This window comes from Citrus clementina, unplaced genomic scaffold, assembly GCF_000493195.1.
Source record: "Citrus clementina cultivar Clemenules unplaced genomic scaffold, Citrus_clementina_v1.0 scaffold_5, whole genome shotgun sequence".
Lineage (NCBI taxonomy): Eukaryota > Viridiplantae > Streptophyta > Magnoliopsida > Sapindales > Rutaceae > Citrus > Citrus x clementina.
The window spans coordinates 22,191,610-22,218,109 of record NW_006262201.1 but is presented as its reverse complement, the minus strand read 5'-3'; the positions used below and the strand labels follow the sequence as shown (position 1 = coordinate 22,218,109).

Sequence of the window (26,500 nt, the reverse complement as noted above, 5' to 3'; positions counted from 1 at the left end):
TCTCAGACGAATGATAAACAATCACATTTGGGTCCAGAATTCAACAAAAAAGAAGCAGAGATAAGAAGACTCAAAGCTGAGATAGGCAGAATTGATACTGAAAAAATCCGGCCATCACTTTTCACCCAGACATCGTCCACACCCGCTCCCACTTCGATATTTGACACTTATGCACCTTTCTACATACTATCCAGGCCTCAACTGCCTGTTTACAACTGGCTCTTTGGATTCTCACATCTCCAACCAACCCCTCAACCTAAACCATCTTCACCCAAAAAATCAAAATCCAAGGTCAAAATCTCAGAACCACAATCAAAGGCCTCTCATTTTTCTCCTGTACCTCCAAAAGATTCACTAGAAGCCACTTTAGAACCTCCTATAAAGGACAAAGGTCCAATGGATCAATATCATTACCATACAGTTCGAACCCAAGAGTCCTTTTCCTCTACAGCTGAGTCCGAACCAATATATGACTCTAACCCATCAGACTCCACTTTATTTTCCTCTTCCTCATCCCTGAACACAGACCATACTTCTACTGATTCTGAATCTGAATATGCTGATCTTACAAGCATATTAATGGCAACCAAAACTGAAGACCCAAGTGCCTCAACTACAATGCCTATTGTAGAAGACAGTTCTTCTGATGATCAAAAGGAAGCTACAACAGAACCGGTTCCACAAATGCCTCCGCCGGTTACTGACTATTCTACCAAACCTTCCTCAGCATCTTGGTTTACATTTGATGACATTCCACGTCACAAATGGCCTTCTCGTCTACAAGAATTTACTGCATGGATTGATCTCCAAGGAACCAAACCCAATGCCCATCCAGAAAATGTCCTCCGTGAATTCATGGCCCGCTCAACGGGTTCTTTACGAGATTGGTTAGAAAGCTTGGAAGAATACAGACAACTTCAATTCATGCAATCCCCCATTGGCACAGCCCTTAACATCATCCATGAACAGTTCATAGGTGAACGCACAGCTTCCAAAGAAGCAGATCGAAAAGAATATCACCAGATGAAATGTTGTTCTTTCAAAAGATATCTTTTAGAATCTCATTACAAACGAATGAGTATTCTATTTTACAAACTGAACGGTTTTAATGAACCATCCCTCAAGCATGTCTTCATTGCTTCACTTCCTTCAGAATTTCAACCTGATCTTCAAAGACAACTCACTGCCACTAATCTCAGCATAGCTGAAATCTCTCTTGGAATGATTTTTCAAACAACGATGTTATGCCTTGACAAAATCTATGAACAGAAAGAGTTCTTCAAAGATCTCATGGCAGATAAGAAACCCTTTTCTGAAGCTTGCAAAAAACCCTATCTCCAAATTGAGTGCAAAGATGAGAAGAAATGTTTTTGTCCAACAAAGAAGAAAAAACACTTTTAGAAACACTTCCACAAAAAATCATCCTCCAAAAAGCCTTTCCGGTATTTCAAGAAAAAAGATGTTTCTCAGTATAGAAAAAAGAAGCATCGCCATTGTTTCATCTGCAAGAAACGCGATCACTTTGCTCGAAACAGTCCTCATAAATTTGCCAAAGCTGTTCGTCTCATCCAACATCTCCATCATTCTTCTTTGTTATCTGAAAACAAAGATGTTGAATCCAACTTCTCAGAACTATCAGAACAAGATGATCAGCCTGCTTTCATCCTCGCAGAATCATCTGATTCTGATGATATTTCAGTCATTTTTATAGTTTAAAATGTCAACCAGGTTTCAACCATTCCCAGACATTCTCTCAAAATGTCCATTCTTCCTTTAAAGTTCCATAAATCTGTCACTGTTATCGGGTTTATCGATACTGGTGTAGATACCAGTATGATTGATCCCTCTGTTCTTCCCTCAGACTGTTGGGAAAACCATTCCAAATTATTCAGAGCAGTCAATGGCAAAACATTTGAAACAACTCTGATTACCAAAAAAACTCATTGGTATTCAGTTCTTTCCGAATTGCATTATTTGGAAAATGATAGTAGCTTCCACTCTTCCAGATAAAGACTTGCTCATAGGTTTTGACATCCTCCATTTAGTCAAAAATCTATTCATTACTAGTTTTGGAATTCGCTACAAATAAATGTTCTTGCCTTATACAGACATGCTTCGTCTGTATACACTTTCTGATGTCCCAACTCTATACAGTCATATTTCACTAAAACTTCTTAAGTTTTGTCCAGAAAATCATTCTTAATTTCATCATCCTTCCCCTTTCTGGAAAAATAAACAGTTCTTCATTCACCTTCCTTTCAAACTCAACGAAGACATAAACCCTACAAAAGCCTCTCACTTGGGTATGTCTCCTTCAAACCTTTTACTTGCTAAGCAAGAATGTTCTCATTTGCTTCAGCAAGGTCTGATCGAACCAACTGATTCAGATTGGGCTTGTCAAGCCTTCTATGTTGAGAAAAGATTTGAATTAGTTCGTGGTAAAAAACGGTTAGTCATTGATTACTAGCCATTTAATTCTTTCCTTAAAGATGATAAGAATTATTCCGTATGTGCAAGAATGGCTAATGGCAATAAGTGGAGGAGTGCTAATGTCAAAAAGTGCATCAGAGATTTGGGATTTCTTCCAGCGACAAGCAGATAATTCCCAATAACGAAGTTGATCACTCAGAAATATTAAAAGAATTAATGGAGTGAATAAGGTTCATATTAGGGAGTCAAGTTCAGAAATTAAAGAAGTCAAACAGATGGTTGAAGGTCTTTCCCGACAAATAACATCTTTAATGGTTGCTAAATCAACATAGCCACATATCCATGACTCCTACCCAGATCAAGCCAATGCCATAAGTGCAATGAGAAAACCATCAAAGTACAACCCTTATTTTAACACATATAATCCTGAACAAAGAGACCACCCTAAGTTTTCATAGTCTCAACCGTTCCAGCAGAATGGACCAACAACTCAACCTCCATCAATGCAACCAATTCCTCAAGCCTCTCAGCCACCATATAGACCATACAATCAGAACTATAATTACTCTTAACCTAGACCATGAGAGGATGCATTCCAGAATTACAAGAACTTTACTCATTCAATGATCGAGAAACAAAATCGCACCATTGATGAATTATGAAATGAGATGAGAGCAGGCTTCAACTCATAAACTCAGTTTCAAACCTCGAAAAGATGGTGGGACAACTTGCCTCTTCAATTCAAACTTTGGCAATGACTATTGAGAAAGATAAATTCCCTAGTTAACCAGTGTCTAATCCTAAAAGAGTACATGAAACAAGTATTAGTTCACATCAGTAGCATGGAGAGGTCAAAGCCGTCATAATCTTGTGAAAAGAAAAAGAAGTCGACAACAAAGTGAAGATGACGGTGACAAAAACAACTCAAATTGTACTCGTAAATGCTAAGGACTCATCATCGGAGGAAAAAGAAGAAACTAACCCACGAGAATACTTTCCTAACCCTCCATTTCCTCAAGGGTTAGCTAAAGAAAAGAAGGGAAAATCCACAGGTGAGATTTTGAAATCTTCAAATAAGTAAGTGTTAACATCCCTTTACTTAATGCTATAAAACAAGTGTTATCTTATGCCAAGTTTCTTAATGACTTTTGTACTAAAAAGAGAAACATTCATATTCAAAAGAAGATTTTTTAAACAGAAAATGTTAGCTCTATACTCTAACACAAAATTTCTCTAAAATATAAGGACACATGTTCCCCCACTATCTCATGTAGTTTAGGGAACCACATAATTGAGAATTCTTTGTTGTACTTAATAGCTAGTGCAAATATGTTGCCTTACTTAGTATTTGTGAAACTTAGATTGAGAGAATTACACCCAACTCTGGTGGTGTTACAACTTGCAGATTGGTCCATGAAAATACCTCATTGTATTATTAAGGACGTAGTTATCCAGATAGATAAGTTTTATTTTTCTATTGATTTCATTATAATTGACACTTAACTAGTCCAAGATTCAAGGAAGCACATCCCCATTATCCTAGGCTCACCTTTCTTGGCAACTGCCGATGCTCACATTCAATGCAGGATTGGAAATACGCGATTGTCCTTTGGCAATATGACTATAAAGCTAAGCATCTTTAACATTGTCAAACAACCTCACAATGCAAATGATGGAATTGTTGATGTAGATTTTATAGAAGCATTAGTTGATAATACTTTGTTTTCAAACCTTAGTGACGATCATTTACAAACATGTCTAACTCACTTTGGTTTGGATTTTGTTATTGACATATCAATTGATGAGGTCAATGCCCTACTTAATTCAACAACATCCATGGACACTAATAAATGAAAGTCAAGAGTTGAACAATTAGCACCATCAGAGAAGAAACTCAGCCCATCATCAAAATCACCACCAAAACTTGAGCTCAATCCGTTACCCAACACTTTGGAATATGCATTCTTGGGAGAAGAAATCACTCTACTAGTAATCATCTCATCATCCCTAATGACAAACAAAAAGATAAGTTGTTGGAAGTTTTAAAAAAACATAAAAGAGCATTAGGATGGACCATAACCGACATAAAATTTATAAACCCAGTAGACTGCATGCCTTACATTCACCTTGATGAAAATGTTAAACCTACCAGGGAAATGCAACGTCGGTTAAACTCTAACATGAAAGAAGGTAGAACTGAAGTTCTTAAACGATTAGATGCATGTATTAATTACCCCATTTCTAATAGTTCATGGGTTTGTCCTATGCAAGTTGTCCCCAAAAAGTCAGGAGTCACGGTAGTTACCACTACTGGTAATGAATTGATACCTACTAGAGTGAGTACAGGGTGGCGCATATGCATTGATTATAGAAAGTTAAATTCTGTCACACGTAAATACCATTTTCCTTTATCATTTATCGATCAAATGCTTGATAGATTGGCAAGTTATGAATTTTATTGCTTTTTAGATGACTACTCAGGATATAATCAGATTTCTATAGCACCAAAAGATGAAGAGAAGATCATTTTCGCTTGTCCTTTAAGTACTTTTGCATATAGAAGAATGTCATTTGGATTATGTAATACACGTGCTATATTTCAACAATACATGTTAAGCATTTTTTCTGATATGGTTAAGCGATTCCTTGAGGTCTTTATAGATGATTTTTTTGTTTTTAGTGATTCATTTGATTAATGTTTCCATCATTTAACACTAGTTCTGTAGAGATGTATCGAGAAGAATTTGGTCTTAAATTGGGAGAAGTGTCATTTTATGGTAAAATAAGGTATTGTTCTTAGTCACATCAATTCGAGTAAAGGTATTGAGGTTAATAAAGCCAAGGTGGATCTCATTTACGATGTTCCTCCACTTAAAACAGTCAGAGAAGTAAGATCTTTCCTTAAGCATATTGGTTTTAATAGATGTTTCATTAAAGATTTTAGCAAAATTTCTAGACCCTTATGCAATCTACTTGCTAAGGATGTACCTTTTGTCTTTGATGATTCATGTCTTGCGGTATTTGAATAATTAAAGTAGTTGTTGACATCATCACCCATCATTCAGTCCCCAAACTAGAACTTACCATTTGAGCTCATGTGTGATGCATCTGATTATACAATAGGAGCAGTATTAGGACAAAAAATTGATCGAATTTCCCATGTAATTTACTATATTAGTATGACATTGAATGATGCACAGTTGAACTATTCAACCACTGAAAAAAATGCTATTAATAGTGTTTGCATTAGAGAAATTTCGATCTTATCTCATTAGTTGTAAAATAATTATACTCACAGATCATGCTGCTCTCAAATATCTTCTCACAAAGAAAGATGCAAAAGTTAGACTAATTCGTTGGGTGTTACTTTTGCAGGAATTTGACTTGGAATTCAAAGATAAGAAAGGCATAGAAAACATTATGGCTAACCATCTCTCTCGTCTCCATTTTGACACAATTATGGAACAATTACCATTGAATGAATCATTTCTAGATGAATAATTGATGAGTGTGGAAGTATTACCATGGTATATTGATATAGTTAATTATCTTGTTACCGGTCAACTTCCAGAGCATTGGACTAAGCAGGACAAAGCTAAATTTTTTTTTGTGGAAATAAAGAATTTCTTTTGGAATGACCCTTATCTATTCAAGTATTATGCAGATCAAATTGTCAGACAATGTGTCCCAGAAAATGAATTTCAAAATATCTTTTTATTTTGCCATGAACAAGCTTGTGGAGGCCATTTCAGCTCTGAGAAAACAACTACTAAAGTTGCACAATGTGATTTCTATTGGCCAACTGTATTTCAAGATGCTTATACTTTTTGCTCTTGGGGAGCATTACACGAAGGAATGTTTTGCCACTAGACCCAATTTTAGTGGTCGAGATTTGTGATGTATGGGGTATCGACTTTATGGGACCCTTTCCCCCTTTTTTTGGCCATCAATACATATTGGTTGCTGTTAATTATGTATCGAAATAAGAGAAGCAATTCCATGTAGAACCAATGATCACAAGGTGGTAATAGGATTTTTGAAAAGCAACATTGTTTTACGCTTTGGATTTTCTCGAGCAATAATCAGTGATGGTGATGTCTACTTTTGTAACAAATCATTCAAAACTCTTTTGACACAGTATTCCATCACTCACAAACCGGTGACCCCATATCATTCACAAATTAGTGGCCAAGTTGAGATAAAAAATTTGACACGACTTAAAGTGTTTGATTTTCTCCTAAGTATAAGAGCGCCTAGTTATAATATATCTCGGTGAGTTGGAGGTCGATCCATAAGAAAAAAATTTAATTTGTTTACTTAAATTTATCCAAATAAGAATAAAATTTAAAAATATGTAATTTATTTAAGAAAAAATATAAAATTGAATTAGTAAAGGTTATGCATTCACTCTTAGTAATAAATACAATTTAACAAATTCTTTTTATTTTTATTTTATTTCCCATTTATTTTATTTCCCAAAACATTAATTGTATAAATTAAAATTATTTTCCCATTTATTTTATTGTGGATTAAGAATTTAATGTGCCAAAACTTAATTTGTCCACACTAAATCAAAATACTAATTTTCCATATTTTATACTAAGATATTAAGAATTCATTGTGCCAAATTCCTATTTTTGTCTACACTAAATCAAATTTTCAAAATATAAAATATGGATTAAATTAAATAGAAAATATTTTAATTTATAAAATTAAAAATAGAATTTGATTAAACCATATTTTTTTACTAAGAGTTTCACTTTCCCCTAACTATGAATATTTAGTTAAACATTTTTTAAATAAAAGAAATTATTAAAATTGAAAAACACATAATTAAAAAAATAGAATTTGAAAATTGAAATAAAACTAATTTTATTGATTGAAAATATATTACAAAGAGAGATGAGAAGGAGAATTTGGGGGGAAAAGAAGAGAAAAGAAGGTGTGAAGAGGTGTGTTCACCCCTTTTTCTATTTATACTAATACATGGTAAATCCACACTACACAAATAAAAGGGAAATTATCATTTGTATACCCTTAGTTTACTCCATTATAAAAAATACTACAACACTTTGAGGGTGTATCAATCGTCTACCCTAAGTTGACAAAATGTATCAGCTGACCACTAAACCGTTAATGGCTCGAGAGATTCCAAATCGACTTAAAACGTTTTCTTTTAAAAATTTAACAACAGTTTTACTATCATTATTTTGACAAGACATTGTTTCAATCCATTTTGAGACATAATCAATTGCAACTAATATGTACACAAATCCAAAAGATGGTAGAAATGGACCCATGAAATCAATTCCCCAATAGTCAAATATTTCAATATCAAGTATGAGATTTAAAGACATCATGTTATTTTTTAGTAATTGATCCTAATTTTTGATAGTTTTCACAAGTTTTGCAAAATTCATATGTGTCTTTAAATATGGTATGTGTTGTGCAAATTTTATTGGACTCGCAAGTGCACGAATCTATTGTAGAATAGATTAATGGTGATGAGTGTCGATCCCACAAGGAGGTGGATTTTAATTGTGTATAGAATTAATTTGTGTAGAATTAATTTTCTAGGTGTGGGTGATTGGATTTTTGGTGGAAGTGATTTAAATTATCCTAAAATTCAAATTAAAATGGCGGGAATAAATTGAAGTGAAAATCTATTAAAATGACGTACTTGGGTATCTGGATTTGCATCAACATGCACTATGGGCTAAATATCTCTTATTAATGCCGATTAAATCATAAGAGGGATTTCAACTCCTCATGAACCACACTCTAATCAATATAGTGCTAAGGGCTTATGTGCCAAATAATAATAACCTTGTACTAGGGAGCTTGTTAAACCAGTGCGGTATCTAGACAAGATTATTACTATTTATCGACGAAAAGTCAAAATATCCACAATAATTAGAGGGGAAGAGAAAGTAAATTTACCAAATAAAGCCCATGGCACATGTTGAGACTTCACCTTCAACCCAAGCTTGAAAGAAAATTAGCTATTTATATCTGAACTAGGGGTAAAATGGAAATTTATTAAATTATGTAGAAAATACAAGATGGAGAAGGAATTACAGAAAATATAACTCAAAAATGAATTCAGGGATGCCAAATTAGGGGGAGAGAGTCCTTTTTTTATAGATACATTAAGTAAATCGTGGCCATCGGACTAAAAACATTTTAGACGTTCAGGATTGCGCCACGTCATCAATCAACAGTACGCGGTTTGACCACGTGGTTTGAATAGTGAGGTGGCTTGAATAGTGACGCGGTTTGGTTGTAAATAATCATGTACCGTACACACGATTTTTGGTCCACTGACATGCTGCCACGTCATCGATCAACAGTTCATAAGAATTTTAGTCCGATAGGATCGTGACAACTCATCAATCAATGCCACATCATCTGTCAATGCCACATGATCGTTCCGTATATGTAAATAATGTCGTTAACAGTAACATGGACAGTACCGTACATATGAATAGTACCGTACATGTGAACAATAACATTTTTCCTTTTATGCTCCTCCTAAGGTTTTCGACTGTCCTGAGTTCAAAAGTGATGTTCGTTTTGCTGTTTGATCTCTTGTTCATTGTGAAATGACCATGATGCCCCTAAAATACATAAAATAATTAATTAAAATAAAACACACATAATTAAATCAAAAGAGACTTAAATACATAAAAGTATGAATGTTAGTGAAACTTGAAGTGTAAAATGACGATTTTCTCCTTTATAAATATACATTTTCTAACACTCAACACACCCCCCAACCAACTTATTGCTTGTCCCTAGCAAATAAAGCAAAAACAAAATTCAAACCCAAAATGAAGTTTTTTTTTAAAACACTCGTGTTTATTCAATCAGACTAATGATAGCAATCAAATAAAAGTATAAGTATTATCTCCAGTCTAAAGAAACATCACACCCATATCAACCATCTACATGAATCAGCCTAGTAGACTTTGTCACAGCTACTTTTAAGAATGACATGTCAAATCCCAAAATCTCACTAGAAGTAGTGACACTCTCACAAGAAAATTAAACCCAATAAAAGTAGTCACTCCAATAAATGCTAAATTTGAGAGAAAATAATAAAGAAGTAATAGCACACGCTCTCACCAAGATGAAAGAAATATGCCCACAGCTTAGAAATAATACGATCTTAAGTCAAACAAAAATGCTAGTCAACCCAATTTATTTATTTATTTTCTTTTTTCTTTTTTTCTTTTTTTTATGCACTACTACATCTTTTTAGCCCATATAACTAGCTTCTACTTCATATTATAGCTCCCTAAAATCAGGAAGAACTTTTATTAAGATGTAGCATAGGCTAGAGACATGGCTAACAAATGAAGGAAAATGGGAAAAACAAAATATATATTTGAGAAAAATAGAGATATTTTGGAATTTACAAGGCGCCTTTTGCTTATTTATTATTATTTTTTTCTTTTTTTAAAATAACAATTTTTTTTGTTTTTTGTTGTTTTTTTTTGCTTTTGTTTGACACAACTTCACTGAACAAAATAATTATTTATTTATTTTTCTCAAACATAAATAGGTGTTGGAACTTGTAAGATATTGGGTAATACTCTAAATCGGAGTAGGTCAAGAAGATAAGTTAATAATTTTTTTTTTCTAAAGGCTCAAAATGGTTAACTATGAATTTTTCACAAAAGGGATAGCTAGAAAGGCTCAAACCGGTCAAAGATAGCATTTCCATCATCTTTTAGGGCTCTAAATAATCTTTCATATTTACTAGTTAGATGGACCTCAAGATGTAGCAACACACATTTTTTCTTTTTTTATTTTATTTAACGTTTTTTTGAAGGGTTGACTCAAAGGAAATCTAGAGATTATGTATAAAATAATAAACTACTCAGTTGTATGAAGAATGGGCAAAAAGGGTTACTCTCCAAGAAAAATGACAAGCTTAAAAACTCACTTGGTATTCATTATGACATGTGCATTCCTTCAAGCTACTCATATTTGTCTCCGACATCAACATGTAGAGTAGCAAACATGGCATAACATCACTTAAGAACAAAAATAATACAAATACTAAAATTTGAAAGTCATCATGTCATCTAAAAAATCACACAAATTTTTTTTTCAAACAACATTCTACCCCCCAACCTATTCTAAATATGAAAAGAAAATATGCATTCAGAAAGGCGACAATGATGCAGAAAAACTAATTAGAAAAGTTACACTTAAAATGATAGAAAAAGAAAATGATTTTTTTAACTAAGAAGATGCGTTTCTAGAGTCACTACACTCCATATTCAGCCATCTTTAACTCCAAAATTTGAAAATGTATATTTATAAGGGAGAAATTAGGAAGAAAGAAAAAAAAGTAATTGTCAAAGCTTAATAAAGAAAAAGAAAATATCTGAATTTTTTTTTAAACAAAGAAAACGCGTTTCTAGAGTAACTACACTCCATATTCAACCATCTTTAACACAAAAAGTTAGCCACATTTAGTCTCTACAACAAAAAATCAGTAAAAACTTAACCAAGATTTCACAATTGTCAACTATTCCCTCAACCCAATTAGAACGAAACATTGTCCTCAATGTTTTAAAGGAAAAAAGTAGAGTTTAGAAGACATAACCTGGGTGGTGCAACACAGAAGAAAATATTTACAAGCGGAGAGTTTCTGGTGAATGTGCAGATGGGCCCAAGATGCTAATGTGATAAGTGCCTCTAGAGTCGCAAGATCTCCTGGTAGGAAAATAAAAGCATTAGTATGTGTAAGCATTTAAGTTATTTTTTCTTGCATACCTGAAACGACTAACTCTTCTCCAGTTGGTGAGTCGGACAAACTACCCAAAGGTTTTAGGGCTCTTGGGATGATGCCTAATGTTATGCAAATTTTATTGAACTCGCAAGTGCACAAATCTATTGTAGAATAGATTAATGGTGACAAGTGTCGATCCCACGAGGAGGTGGATTTTAATTATATGTAGAATTAATTTTGTATGAGGGTGGTTGGATTTGTGGTGAAAGTGAAGTAGATTATCCTAAAATTAGAATTGAAATGGCGAGAATAAATTGAAGAGAAATCTAATGAAATGACGTACTTGGGTATCTGGATCCGTATCAACATGCACCATGGGCTAAATACTCTTTATTAATGCCAATTAAATCATGAGGGGGGAATCCACACCTCATGAACCACACTCTAATCAATATGATGCTAAGGGCTTATCGATACTAGGGCGGTATCTAGACAAGATTATTATTATTTGTCGACGAAAAGTCAAATCATCCACAAAAAGTAGAGGGGAAAAAAAATAAATTTACCAAATAAAGCCCATGACACATGTTGAAACTTTACCTTTAACCTAAGCTTGAAAGAAAATTAGCTACTCATAATTGAACTAGGGGCAAAATGAGAATTTATTAAAATACATAGAAAATACAAGATGGAGAAGAAATTACAGTAAATGGAGTCCAAAAATGGATTCAGAGATATCAAATTCGGGGGGGGAGACCCCCTTTTTATAGATACATTGAGTAAATCATGACCATCAGATTAAAAACAGTTTGGACACTCAGGATTGCGCCACGTCATCAGTCAATAGTACGCAGTTTGACCATGTGGTTTGAACAGTGACACGGTTTGACCCGGCTTGAACAGTAACGCGGTTTGGTTGAAAATAATCCTGTGTATATGCATGTACCGTACGCGTAATTTTTGGTCCATTAACATGCTGCCGCGTCACCAATCAACAGTGCATAAGAATTTTAGTCTAACAGGATCGTGACATCTCATCAGTCAATGTCACATCATCGGTCAATGCCACATCATCAATCCGTCTATGTGAACAGTGTCGTGAACAGTAACGTAGACAGTACCGTACATGTGAATAGTACTGTACATGTGAACAGTGCCATTTTTCCTTTTATGCTCCTTCTAAGGTTTTCGACCGTCCTGAGTTCAAAAGTGATGTTCGTTTTGCCGTCTGATCTCTTGTTCATTGTAAAATGACTATGATGCCCCTAAAATACATAAAATACTTAATTATAATACAATACACATAATTAAATGACAAGAAGCTTAAATACATAAAAGTAAGGGTGTTAGTAAAACTTGAAGTGTAAAATGATCATTTTCTCCTTTATAAATATACATTTTCTAGCACTCAACACACCCCCCAACCAGCTTATTGCTAGTCCCTAGCAAATAAAGCGAAAACAAAATTCAAATCCAAAATGATTTTTTTTTTTAACAATCATGTTTATTCAATCAGACTAATGATAATAAGCAAATAAAAGTATAAGCGTTATCTCCAGTCTAAAGAAACATCACACCCACATCAACCATCCACATGAATCAGCCCAGTGGACTTTGTCATAGCTACTTTCAAGAATGACATGTCAAACACCAAAATCTCACTAAAAGTAGTGACACTCTCACAAAAAAATTAAACTCAATAAAAATAGTCACTCCAATGAATGGTAATTGAGAGAAAATAATAAAGAAGTGATATCACATGCTCTCACCAAGATGAAAAAAATATGCCATCAGCTTAGAAATAATACGATCTCAAGTCAAATAAAAATGCTAGTCAACCCAATTTATTGATTTATTATTTTTCTTTTATATACGATTACATTTTTTTAGCCCATATAACTAGCTTCTACTTCAGACTATAGTTCCCTAAAATCAAGAAGGACTTTTATTAGGACGTAACGTAGGTTAGGGACATGGCTAACAAAGGAGGGGAAATAAGGAAAATAAAGTGTATGTTTGAGAAAAATGTAGAGATTTGTTTTTTGAAAATTGCATGGTGGATTTCACCTATTATTGTTATTTTTTTTTAACAACAATTTTTTTCTTTTGTTTGGCATAACTTCACTGAACAAAAAATTATTTACATTTTTCTCAAACATAATAGGTGATGGAACTTGTAAGATATTGAGTAATATTCCAAATCGGAGTGGGTTAAGATGATAAGTTTGATAAAGAAAATATTTTTTTTTAAGGCTCAAAATGGTTAACTATGGATATTTCACAAAAGGGATGACTAGAAAGACTCAAACGGATCAAAGATGGCCTTTCCATCTTCTTTTAGGGCTCTAAATAATTTTTCATATCTACTAGTTAGATAGGCCTCCAAATGTAGCAACACACATTTTTTTATTAATTTTACAATTTTTTTAGGGTTAACTCAAAGAAATCTAGAGATCGTGTATAAAATAATAAACTGCTAAGTTATATAAAGAATGGGCAAACGGGTTACTCTCCACGAAAAATGATAGACTGAAAAACTCACTTGTTACTTATTATGACATGTTCATTCATTCAAACAACTCATATTTGTTTCCGACATCAACATATAGAGTAGCAAATATAGTGTAACATCACTTAAGACTAAAGATAATACAAATACTAAAATTTGAAATTCATCATGTCATCCAATATTAAAACAAATCACACAATTTTATTTTTTAAACAACATTCTATCTCCCAACCTATTCTAAATATGAAAGGAAAATATGCATGCAGAAATGTGAAATGATGTAGAAAAACTAATTAGAAAAATTACACTTAAAATGATAGAATTTTTTTTTTAACTAAGAAGATGTGTTTCTTGAGGCACTACACTCCATATTCAGCCATCTTCGACTAAAAAAATAAAAATTTGAAAGTGTATATTTATAAAGGAGTAATTAGAAAGAAGAAGAAAATGATTGTAAAAAAAATTAATAAAGAAAAAGAAAATATCTGAATTTTTTTTTTTTAACGAAGAAGATGTGTTTCTAGAGTAACTACACTCCAAATTTAGCCATCTTCAACACAAAAAGTTAGCAACAATTAGTTTCTACAACAAAAAATTAGTAAAAACTTAACCAAGATTCCACAATTATGGACTATTCCCTCCCCCCAACCAGAACGAAACATTGTCCTCAATGTTTTAAAGGAAAGAAGTAGAGTTTAGAAGACATCACCTAGGTGGTGCAACACAGAAGAAAATATTTACAAGCGGAGAGTTAAATCTAATTTGTAGTTCTTACTGCGGCTACTGTTACCATCATTATTTGGACGCTCCAACACAAAGGTCCATGAGTCTAGCTCTGGTCTATAAGCTTGTAACATATCAAGTAGCTCATTAGCAGTGTGAGCACAAATAAAAAACTTTTTCGCATTGGAAGGAATGAAATAGTTTTTTTATTGCATGGTTAAGAAATGCGATGAAGCCATCATAAAAGTTATTGACATTTAACAAACCGATAGGCTTCTGGTGAATGTACAGATGGGCCCAAGATGCTAGTGTGATAAGTGCCTCTAGTGTTACAAGATCTCCTGGAAGGAAAATAAAAGCATCAACATGATTAAGCATTTCAGTTATTCTTTCTTGCATACCTGAGACGACTAACTCTTCTCCAGTCAGTGAGTCAGAAAAACTGCCTAAAGGTTTTAGGGCTCTTGGGATGATGCCCAACACTTGGCTTCCTCTGACAAAAGCAGCTTCTGAGACCAATGTTGATAACCCTCGGTTACCTCCTCCATACACCAAGTGTAGTTTTCTTTCAACTATGCTTCGACCAAGATATATGGCTGCCTCAACGAACTCTTTATGTTTGCCATAGTTAAATCCAGAAAGCACACAAATATTCTTGAATTGTCTATTGGGAGTAGCTGTCATTAGAATATTTCTCAAAAACAATTTGTGAGTGCTTAACAAAAAGTCATATTTAAGAATCTTGGTGACAATGGGTCACAACTGTGTATGAGGTGGCATGTCAGTGTCAAATAACGCGTAAGGCACATGGCTCGCGAGTCAAAAGGAAAACAGTAAAAAGAAAAAAAACAATGATGAAATAAAATTATTAAAGACAATAATGCAAATGATAAAACAACAGTGAAATAAAATAACAGTGAAGTAAATGATATTTACAGGCAGTTGAGACTATGCCTCACATTTTCCTCTAGTTTAACGTTCAAAAACGGCTTGAACGCCCTCTATGGGTCGAAGATAGGCTTTCCATTCAGTTTTCTTATAAACTGGCAAACAAGGTCGTTTATAGTCAGATTCCCTAGACTATATCGTGCATGCTCTTTCTGGAATAATGGCCATAACTGGAGAATTGTTCCTTGCACATATCCACTGGGATGCGTTTCAAAAGACAGAAGGATATCATCCAATGACTCCTTATTCAAGCCATCCCTAATGAATTGAATCTTATCTTCCCTGTTATCAGACACCATTCCTAAAGAACATGGGTTTTTGTTGCAACTCATTCTGGCACACTTATGACAAGTAACAAAAATTCTTTGAGCTCTTCGTTTTCTTGCATAATTTCCTTTACCACAACCAGGCATGTATGCAATAAATTTTGGAGGTAACTCACCTGCCAATCGTACTTTAGCCTCGATTAACCAACGGATGTCAGCAGGTATGTTATTTCGCATGCGTTTGGACCGAGTTTTATAGATTGTAAGGAGGGCATTCTGAGGAAGTGAAGGGAATCGATTGTGAAGCTGTGCTAAAATCTCGTTTCTGTCCATACCTTCGCCTCATAATATCAGTTATTATGGGAAACTAAAGTAATCGACTTGATTGTCACGGAGTACCGTTATCCGCCACTTCACCGGGGTAATAAACTAAAGCACACAAACAAAGAAAAACAAACTAAAACACACAAAGAAAATTAAAATAGTTCTCTTATTGAATTTACCTCAAGCTTCAACTGGATATTATAGACACTTCTCTCAATGTCTCTAAGTTGGATTTCTAAATCCTCAACATAGGATACTAACTCTGGTGGTTGCAAAGCCCAAATATGATGTGTTTTACAAAATCGAATCTGCCTTTTGAGATGAGATTTTACACGTTGAAGTGGTTTAAGAATGTCTAGGAGGAACTGTTTAGCTATGGCACTCATGATTAACAATGATAAGAGAAAACTTAATGGTTAAACAAACACGCTTATGCAAAAATAATTTCAATTAGCAAAAGAATAATAAAAAGAAAGGAAAAAAAATCAAATCACTGAAAAGAAAGAAAAAGAAACAAAATATTCAATTCAAATCTGGTGGGTCACTCAAATTTATTTTGATGTCCTCTCCATGTGGTTGGTACTCTAGATATGGCTTTAATCTTTGACCATTAACTTTAAACGTGACACCGTTCTTTGGGTCATTAATTTCAATTGCCCCATGTGGAAAACCAGTATGAACAATAAAGCGGCCAAACCATCGAGAGCATAACTTACCTGGGAATAGGTGCAAACGAGAATTGAATAAAAGTACTTTTTGACCTAGAGTGAAAGATTTTCTCATAGTTTGCTTGTCATGAAAGACTTTCATCCGCTGCTTATAAATCTTGGCATTTTCGTATACATCATTGCAAATTTCTTCAAGTTCTGCCAGTTGCAATCTTCTTTCTGAGCTAGCTTGCTGCATGTCAAAGTTTAATTTCTTGATGGCCCAATATGCACGATGCTCGAGTTCCACAGGTAGGTGACAAGCTTTTCCATACACCAACCTGTAGGGTGACATCCCAATCGGGGTCTTGAAAGCTGTTCTATATGCCCATAATGCATCATCAAGTCTTAATGACCAATCTTTTCTGTCTGGCCTCACCGTCTTTTCTAATATGTGCTTTATTTCTCGATTGGAGATCTCAACTTGGCCACTGGTTTGTGGATGAGATGGGGTCGCCACTTTGTGAGTGATTGAATATTTTGTCAAAAGAGGTTTGAATGCTTTGTTACAAAAGTGGGCACCACCATCACTGATTATCACTCGATTGAATTCAAAGCGTGAAACAATGTTGCTTTTAAAAAATCCTATCACCACCTTGTGATCATTCGTTCTACATGGAATTGCTTCTACCAATTTCAATATGTAGTCAACAGCAACTAATATGTATTGATGGCCAAAAGAAGGGGGAAAGGGTCTCATGAAGTCGATACCCCATACATAAAAAATCGCAACTACTAAAATTGGATTTAGTGGCATCATATTCCTTCGTGTAATGCTCCCTATTCGTTGACACCTATCACATAAAAAACAGAAAGTGTAAGCATCTCGAAATATAGTTGGCCAATAAAAACCATATTGTAAAACTTTAGTCGCTGTTTTCTTAGCGCTGAAATGGCTTCCACAAGCTTGTTTATGGCAGAATGAAAGGATATTTTGAATTTCACTTTCTGGGACACATCGTCTAATAATCTGATCTGCACAATACTTGAACAAATATGAGTCATTCCAAAAGAAATTCTTTATTTTCGTAAAAAAATTGGCTGTCTTGCTTGGTCCAATACTCTGGAAGTTGACCTGTAACAAGATAATTAACTATATCAGTATACCAAGGTACTACTTCCACACTCATTAATTGTTCATCTGAAAATAACTCATTCAATGTTAATGGCTCTGCAATTGTGTAAAAATAGAGACAAGAGAGATGGTCTGCCACAACATTTTCTATGCCTTTCTTATCTTTCTATTCCAAGTCGAATTCCTACAAAAGTAACACTCAACGAATTAGTCTAGCTTTTGCATCTCTCTTTGTGAGAAGATATTTAAGAGTAGCATGATCTGTGAACACAATTATTTTACAACCGAGAAGATAAGATTTAAATGTTTCCAATGCAAACACTACTGCTAGCATTTGATGCAGAGCAAGAAATTGAAGAAATCTTAATTAGATTTAAATTTATAATATTTAGGAATATTTTAATTAATTTGTATTCTACTTTAATTTGGTTTCCTATTTAGAGTTTTATTGTTTAGGCATTGCTTATTTGAGTAATATTCCTAATTTAGGTATAAGTCTTATTAAAATAGGTTTTCTAATCAAATTAGGATAAGTCTCTTAGTTAGTATAAATGAGTGTCTTTTGTATCTTTTGGAGCATATATGTTCGATTTCAATAATATTTTCAATTTTCAAATCTCTTTGTGAGTATTTGAGTTTAGTTAATTCTCGGTATTCTACGGAATCAACGAGTCTTAACCCCTAAATTCGCGGTATTCTTTTGAATCAACGTGAATTTAGTTGTTCTTTTGTTCTGGTATTCTCTAGAATCAACGGAATATTTTGAACATTAAACTTCCGCTGCATCAGCATCATTCAATGTCATACTAGCATAGTAAATAGCATGGGGAATTTGATCAACTCTTTGTCCTAATACTGTTCCTATTGCATAATCATATGCATCACATATGAACTCAAATGGTAAGCTCCAGTTTGGGGGCCACACGATAGGTGATGATGTCAACAATTGCTTTAATTTTTCAAAAGCCACAAGACATGAATTATTAAAGATAAAAGATACATCATTAGTAAGTAGATTACATAAGGGTCTAGAAACTTTGCTAAAATCTTTAATAAAACGTCTATAAAAACTAGCATGCCCAAAGAAAGATCTTACTTCTTTGACTGTTTTGGGCGGAGGAAGATTAGAAATGAGATCCACCTTGGCTTTGTCAACCTCAATACCTTTGTTCGAAAAGATGTGACCAAGAACAATATATTGTTTTACTATAAAATGACACTTTTCTCAATTTAAGAATAAATTCTTCTCGATATATCTCTGCAGAACTAGTGTTAGATGATGTAAACATTGATTAAATGAATCACCAAATACAGAAAAGTCATCCATAAAGACTTCAAGAAATCGTTCAACCATATCAGAAAAAATACTCAACATGCATCGTTGAAATGTAGCAGGTGCATTACATAATCCAAATGGCATCCTCTTGTATGAAAAAGTGCCAAAAGGGTAAGTGAAAGTAGTCTTCTCCTGATCTTTTGGTGCTATGGGGATCTGATTGTATCCTGAGTAGCCATCTAGAAAGCAATAAAATTCATGGCCTGCTAATCTATCGAGCATTTGATCGATAAATGGTAAAGGAAAATGGTCTTTACGTGTGACAGAATTCAACTTTCTATAATCAATGCATACACGCCATCCTGTAGTCACTCTAGTGGGTATCAATTCATTATCAACATTTATAACTACTGTGACTCCTGACTTTTTAGGGACAACTTGCATAGGACTGACCCATGAACTATCAGAAATAGGGTAAATGATACATGCATCTAATAGCTTAAAGACTTCAGTTCTAACAACTTCTTTCATGTTAGGATTTAATCGATGTTGCATTTCTCTAATAGATTTAGCATTTTCATCAAGGTGAATGTAATGCATGCAGTCTACTGGGTTTATACATTTTATGTCCGCTATGATCCACCCTAATGCTCCTTTGTGCTCTTTTAAAACATCCAACAACTTACTTTTTTGTTCGTCATTGAGGGATGATCAGATGATTACCGGCAAAGTACTTTCTTCTCCTAAAAACGCATGTTCCAATGTGTTGGGTAATGGTTTGAGCTCGAGTTTCAGTGGTGATTCTAATGATGGGATGAGTTTCTTCTCTCATGGTGCTAGTTGTTCAACTCTTGACTTCCATTTATTAGTGTCCATGGATGGTGCTGAGTCAAGTAGAGCGTTGACCGCATTGACCGATCTGTCAATATCAAAATCCAAACCAAAGTGAGTTAAACATGTTTGTAAAGGGTCATCACTAAGGTTTGAAAGAAAAGTATTATCAACTATTGTTTCTATGAAATCCACATCAACAATTTCATCATCTGCATTATGAGGTTGCTTGGCAATGTTGAAGATGTTCAGCTCCATAGTCATGTTGCCGAAGAACAACTGTATATTTCCAGTCCTGCAGTTGCCAAGAAAGGTCGGCCTAGAATAATGGGGATGTGCTTCCTTGAATCCTGTATTGGTTGAGTGTCAATTACAATGAAATCAACAGAAAAATAAAACTTGTCTACTTGGATAAGCACATCCTCCATAATACCACGAGGTATTTTCATTGACCGATCTGTAAGCTGTAACACACATAATTAAATGACAAGAAACTTAAATACATAAAAGTAAGGATGTTAGTAAAACTTAGAGTGTAAAATGACAATTTTCTCCTTTATAAATATACATTTTCTAACACTCAACACCTAACACTTGGCTTCCTCTGACAAAAGCAGCTTCTGAGACCAATTTTGATAACTTTCGATTACCTCCTCTATACACCAAGTGTAATTTTCTCTCTACTATACTTCAACCAAGATCTATGGCTGCCTCAATGAACTCTTTATGTTTTCTATAGTTAAATCCAGAAAGCACACAAATGTTCTTGAATTGTTTGTTTGGAGTAGCTGTCATTGGGACACTTCTCAAAAATAATTTGTGAGTGCTTAACAAAACAAATCATATTTAAGAATCTTGGTGACAATGGGTCACAGTTGTGTATGAGACAGCATGTCCGTGTCAATTAACGCGTAAAGCACATGGCTTGAGAGTTAAAAAGTAAATAGTAAAAAGGAAAAAAATGATAAAATAAAATAATTAAAAATAATAATGAAAATGATAAAACAACAGTGAAATAAAACAACAGTGAAGTAAAAGGATATTTAGAGGTAGTTGCAATTGTGGCTCACATCTTCCTTTGGTTTTACGTCCAGAAACAGCTTGAACACCCTTTATGGGTTGAGGATAGGCTTCCCATCCAGTTTTCTTATAAACTGACAAATATGGTCGTTTATAGTCAGATTCCCGAGACTATATCGTGCATGCTTTTTCTGGAATAATGGCCGTAACTAGAGAATTGCTCCTTATATATATCCACTGGGATGCGTTTCAAGAGACAAAAGGATATCATCCAATAACTCCTTATTCAAGCCATCCCTAATGAAATTAATCTTATCTTCCCTGTTATCAGACATCATTCCTAAAGAACATGATTTTTTATCGCATCTCATTTTGGCACACTTATGACAAGCAACAGAAATTCTTCGAGTTCTTCATTTTCTTGAATAATTTCCTTTACCATAACCAAGTATTTATGCAATAAATTTAGTAGGCAAGTCACCTACCAATCGTACTTTGACCTCGATTAACTAGCGGATGTCAGCAGGTATGTTATTCCTCATGAGCAATCGCATGCGTTCGATCCGAGTTTTATAAATTGTAAGGAGGGCATTCTGAGGAAGTGAAGGGAATCGATTCTGAAACTTTGCTAAAATCTCGTTTCTGTCCATACCTTTACCTCAGAATATCAGTTATTATGGGAAACTGAAGTAACCAACTTGATTGTCACGGAGTACCATTATCTGCCACTTAACCGGGGTAACAAACTAAAGCACACAAACAAAGTAACAAACTAAAACACACAAAGAAAATTACAATCGTCCTCTTATTGAATTTACCTTAAGCTCCAACTGGATGTTGTAGACACCTCCCTTAATGTCTCTGAGTTGACTTTCTAAATCCCCAACATGGGATACTAACTCTGGTGGTTGTAGAGCCCAAATATGATGTGTTTTACAAAATCAAATCTGCCTTTTGAGATGAGATTTTACACGTTGAAGTCATCTAAGAATGTCCAGGAGGAGCTGTTTAGCTGAGGCACTCATGATTAACGATGATAAAAGAAAACTTAATGGTTAAACAAACACACTTATGCAAAAATAATTTCAATTATCAAAAGAATAATAAAAAGAAAAAAAAACAAATCAAATCACCGAAAATAAAGAAAAATCTCAATTCAAATCTGGTGGGTCACTCAAATTTATTTTGGTGTCCTCTCCATGTGGTTGGTACTCTAGATAAGACTTTAATATTTGACCATTAACTTTAAAAGTGACATCGTTCTTTGGGTCCTTAATTTCAATTGCTTCATGTGGAATAATAGTGTGAACAATAAAGAGGCCAGACCATCGAGAGCGTAACTTACCTGGGAATAGGTGCAAGTGAGAATTGATTAAAAGTAGTTTCTGACCTGAAGTGAAAGATTTTCTCATAATTTGCTTGTCATGAAAGACTTTCATTCCCTGCTTGTAAATCTTGACATTTTTGTATGCATCATTGCGAATTTCTTCAAGTTCTACCAGCTGTAATCTTCTTTCTGAGCTAGCGTGTTGCATGTCAAAGTTGAATTTCTTGATGGCCCAGTACGCATAATGCTCGAGTTCTACAGGTATGTGGCAAGTTTTTCCATACACTAGCCTGTAGGATGACATCCCATCGGGGTCTTGAAAGTCGTTCTATATGCCCATAATGCATCATCAAGTCTTAATGACCAATTTTTTCTGTCTGGCCTCACCGTCGTTTCTAATATGTGCTTTATTTCTCGATTGGAGATCTCAACTTGGCCACTGGTTTGCGGATGATATGAGGTCGCTACTTTGTGAGTGATGGAATACTTTATCAAAAGTGCTTTGAATGTTTTGTTACAAAAGTTGACACCACTATCACTGATTATTGCTCGAGGAAATCCAAAGTGTGAAACAATGTTGCTTTTCAAAAATTCTATCACTACTTTGTGATCATTGGTTCTACATGAAATTACTTCTACCTATCTCGATACATAGTCAACAGCAACCAATTTATATTGATGGCCGAAAGAAGGGGAAAATGGTCTCATAAAGTCGATACCTCATACATAAAAAATCTCAACCACTAAAATTGGATTTAGTTGCATCATATTCCTTTATGTAATGTTCCTCATTCGTTGACACCTATCACATGAAGAACAGAAAGTGTAAGCATCTCGAAATATAGTTGACCAATAGAAACCACATTGTAAAACTTTAGCAGCTGTTTTCTTAGCGCTGAAATGACTTCTACAAGCTTGTTCATGACAGAATGAAAGAATATTCTGAATTCCACTTTCTAGGACACATTGTCTAACAATTTGATCTGTACAATACTTGAACAGATAAGGGTTATCCCACAAGAAATTCTTTATTTCTGTAAAAAAATTGGCTTTGTCTTGCTTGGTCCAATGCTTTGGAAGTTGACCTGTAACAAGATAATTAACGATATCAGCATACCAAGGTAATACTTCCACACTCATTAATTTTTCATTTGGAAATTACTCATTTAATGTTAATGGTAATTGTGTCAAAATTGAGACGATAGAGATGGTCAGCCACAACATTTTCTGTGTCTTTCTTATCTTTGAATTCTAAGTCAAATTCCTGCAAAAGTAACACCCAACGAATTAGCCTAGTTTTTGCATATTTCTTTGTGAAAAGATATTTAAGAGCAGTATGATCGGTGAATACAATTATTTTACAACCAATGAGATAAGATCGAAAATTTTCTAATGCAAACACTAATGCTAGCATTTCTTTTTCAGTGGTTGAATAGTTTAACTGTGCATAATTCAATGTCATACTAGCATAGTAAATAACATGGGGAATTCGATCAACTCTTTGTCCTAATACTACTCCTACTGCATAATCAAATGCATCACACATGGGCTCAAATGGTAAGTTCTAGTTTGGGGGCTGAATGATGGGTGATGTTGTCAACAACTGCTTTAATTTTTCAAATGCCACAAGACATGAATCATCAAAGACAAAAGGTACATCCTTAGCAAGTAAATTGCATGAGGGTCTAGAAACATTGCTAAAATCTTTAATGAAACGTCTATAAAAACCAGCATGGCCAAGGAAAGATCTTACTTCTCTGACTGTTTTAGGTGAAAGAAGATTGGAAATGAGATCTATCTTGGCTTTGTCAACCTCAATACCTTTGCTCAAAATGATGTGACCAAGAACAATATCTTGTTTTACCATAAAATGACACTTCTCCCAATTTAAAACCAAGTTTTTCTCGATACATCTCTGCCGAACTAGTGTTAGATGATGTAAACATTGATCAAATAAGTCACCAAAAACTGAAAAATCATCCATAAAGACTTTAAGGAATCGTTTAACTATAATAGAAAAAATACTTAACCATGCTTCATTCAAATGTAGAAGGTGCATTACATAATCCAAATGGCATCTTCCTATAAGCAAAAGTGCCAAAAGGGCAAGTGAAAATAGTATTCTCTTGATCTTTTGGTACTATGGGGATCTGATTGTATCATGAGTAGCCATCTAGAAAGTAATAAAATTCATGGCCTGCTAATCTATCAAGCATTTGATCGATAAATGGTAAAGGAAAATGGTCTTTACGTGTGACAGAATTTAACTTTCTATAATCAATGCATACACGCCATCCTGTAGTCACTCTAGTGGGTATCAATTCATTATCAACATTTATAACTACTGTGACTCCTGACTTTTTAGGAACAACTTGCATAGGACTAACCCATGAACTATCAGAAATAGGGTAAATGATACATGCATCTAATAGCTTAAAGACTTCAGTTCTAACAACTTCTTTCATGTTAGGATTTAATCGACGTTGTAATTCTCTCAGTCCAAGTTTCATGAATACTGAGTAAGGCAAAAGATATACACTAGCTCTTAAATCCAACAAAACATTCTTAATTGTGTTGTTCCCTATACTACTTGAGATAGTGGGGGAGCTTGGGTCTTTGCATTTTAGAGGAATTTTGTGTTGGAGTATAGAACTAACATTTTCTATTAAAAATGCCTTATTTTGAACATGAATGTTTCTCTTTTTAGTACAAAGGTCTTTAAGAAACTTGGAATAAGATGGCACTTGTTTTATAGCGTCAAGCAAATAGATGTTAACACTTACCTGTTTGAAGATTTCCAGAATCTCACCTGTAGATTTTTCCTTCTTTTCTTTAGCTAACTTCTGAGGAAAATGAGCTTTGAAAACGCATTCTCGTGGGTTGGTTTCTTTTTTTTCCTCCGATGATGATTACTCAACATTTACAAGTACAATTTGATTTATTTTTGTCACCGACATCTCCACTTTGATGTCGACTTCTTTCCCTTTGTGCAAGGTCATGACAGCTTTAACCTCTTCATGCTACTGTGGTGAACTGATACTTGCTTCATGCACTCCTTTAGGATTAGGCACTGGTTGACTTGGAAACTTGCCTTTCTCAACAATCATTGCCAAGGTTTGAACTGAAGAGGCAAGTTGTCCCACCATCTTCTCGAGGTTTGAAATGGATTGGGCTTGTGAGTTGAAGGTTGTTCTCATCTCATTTTGTATTTCATCAATGGTGCGATTCTGTTGCTTAATCATGGAGTGAGTAACATTCTTGAAATTCTGAAATGCATCCTCCCATAGTCTGGGTTGAGAGTAGTTCTGGTTCTGATTATGTAGTCTAAATAGTGACTGAGAGGCTTGAGGAACTTGAAGAATTAGTTGCATTAGTGGAGCTGGAGCTACTGGTCCATTCTGTTGGAATCCTTGAGACCATGAAAAATTGGGATGGTCTATCCTTCCAGGATTATATATGCTGGAGTATGGGTTGTAATTTGATGGCTTTCTCATTACACCTATGGCATTGGCTTAATCTGAGTATAAGTCATGGTCATGTGGTTCTGTTGATTTAACAGTCGTTAACGATGCTATTTGTCGAGAAAGACCTTCAATTATCGCTTTGACTTCTTTAATTTTTGAACTTGACTCGCCAATGTGAACCTCATTCACTCCTTTAATTCCTTTAGTATTCCTGAGTGATCGACTCCGTTGTTGGAAATTATTTGTTTGTCGCTGGAAGAAATCCCAAATCTCTGATGCATTTTTTGACATTAGCTCTCCTCCACTTGTTGCCATTAGTCATTTTTGCACATGCAGCAATAATCCCTCCAAAAAGTATTGCCATTGGTATCATTTCTCGTAACCATGATGTGGACACTTTAAAAGTAGCCTATTGAATCGCCCCCATGTTTCGAAAAATTGCTCGTCTTCTCTTTGGGTACACTCTAAAATTTCCCTATGAATAACATTTGTTTTATGTACTGGGAAATATTTATTGAAAAATTTTGTTACAATTTGTTCTCATTATGTAATGCTATTAGTAGGCAATGTATTAAGCCATAAACGAGCTCTATAATCTGAGTTTAACATCATCGTCTGAAAAATTCTCATATTTAAAAGTTTGACAAACAGCATGAAAATCATTTAGATGATTATATGGGTCTTCATTTTCTAGGCCTTAGAATGTTGGGAGATAATTTAGCACACTAGGTTTTAACTCAAAACTCCTAGCAACTACATTTGGGTATCTTATGCAAGATGTGCTCTAGTTAGCTAAGGGACTGAAGTAGTCCTTAAATGGCCTCTCATGTGGTGCTTGTTGTTGTTGTTGTTGCAAA

At 34.4% G+C, this 26,500-nt stretch overlaps 1 pseudogene; it reads right to left on the bottom strand.

The window, feature by feature from the left end:
• Window positions 1–292: 292 nt before the first annotated feature.
• The window catches only part of LOC112098029, a 31,442-nt pseudogene continuing 5,234 nt past the window's right edge, over window positions 293–26,500 (bottom strand).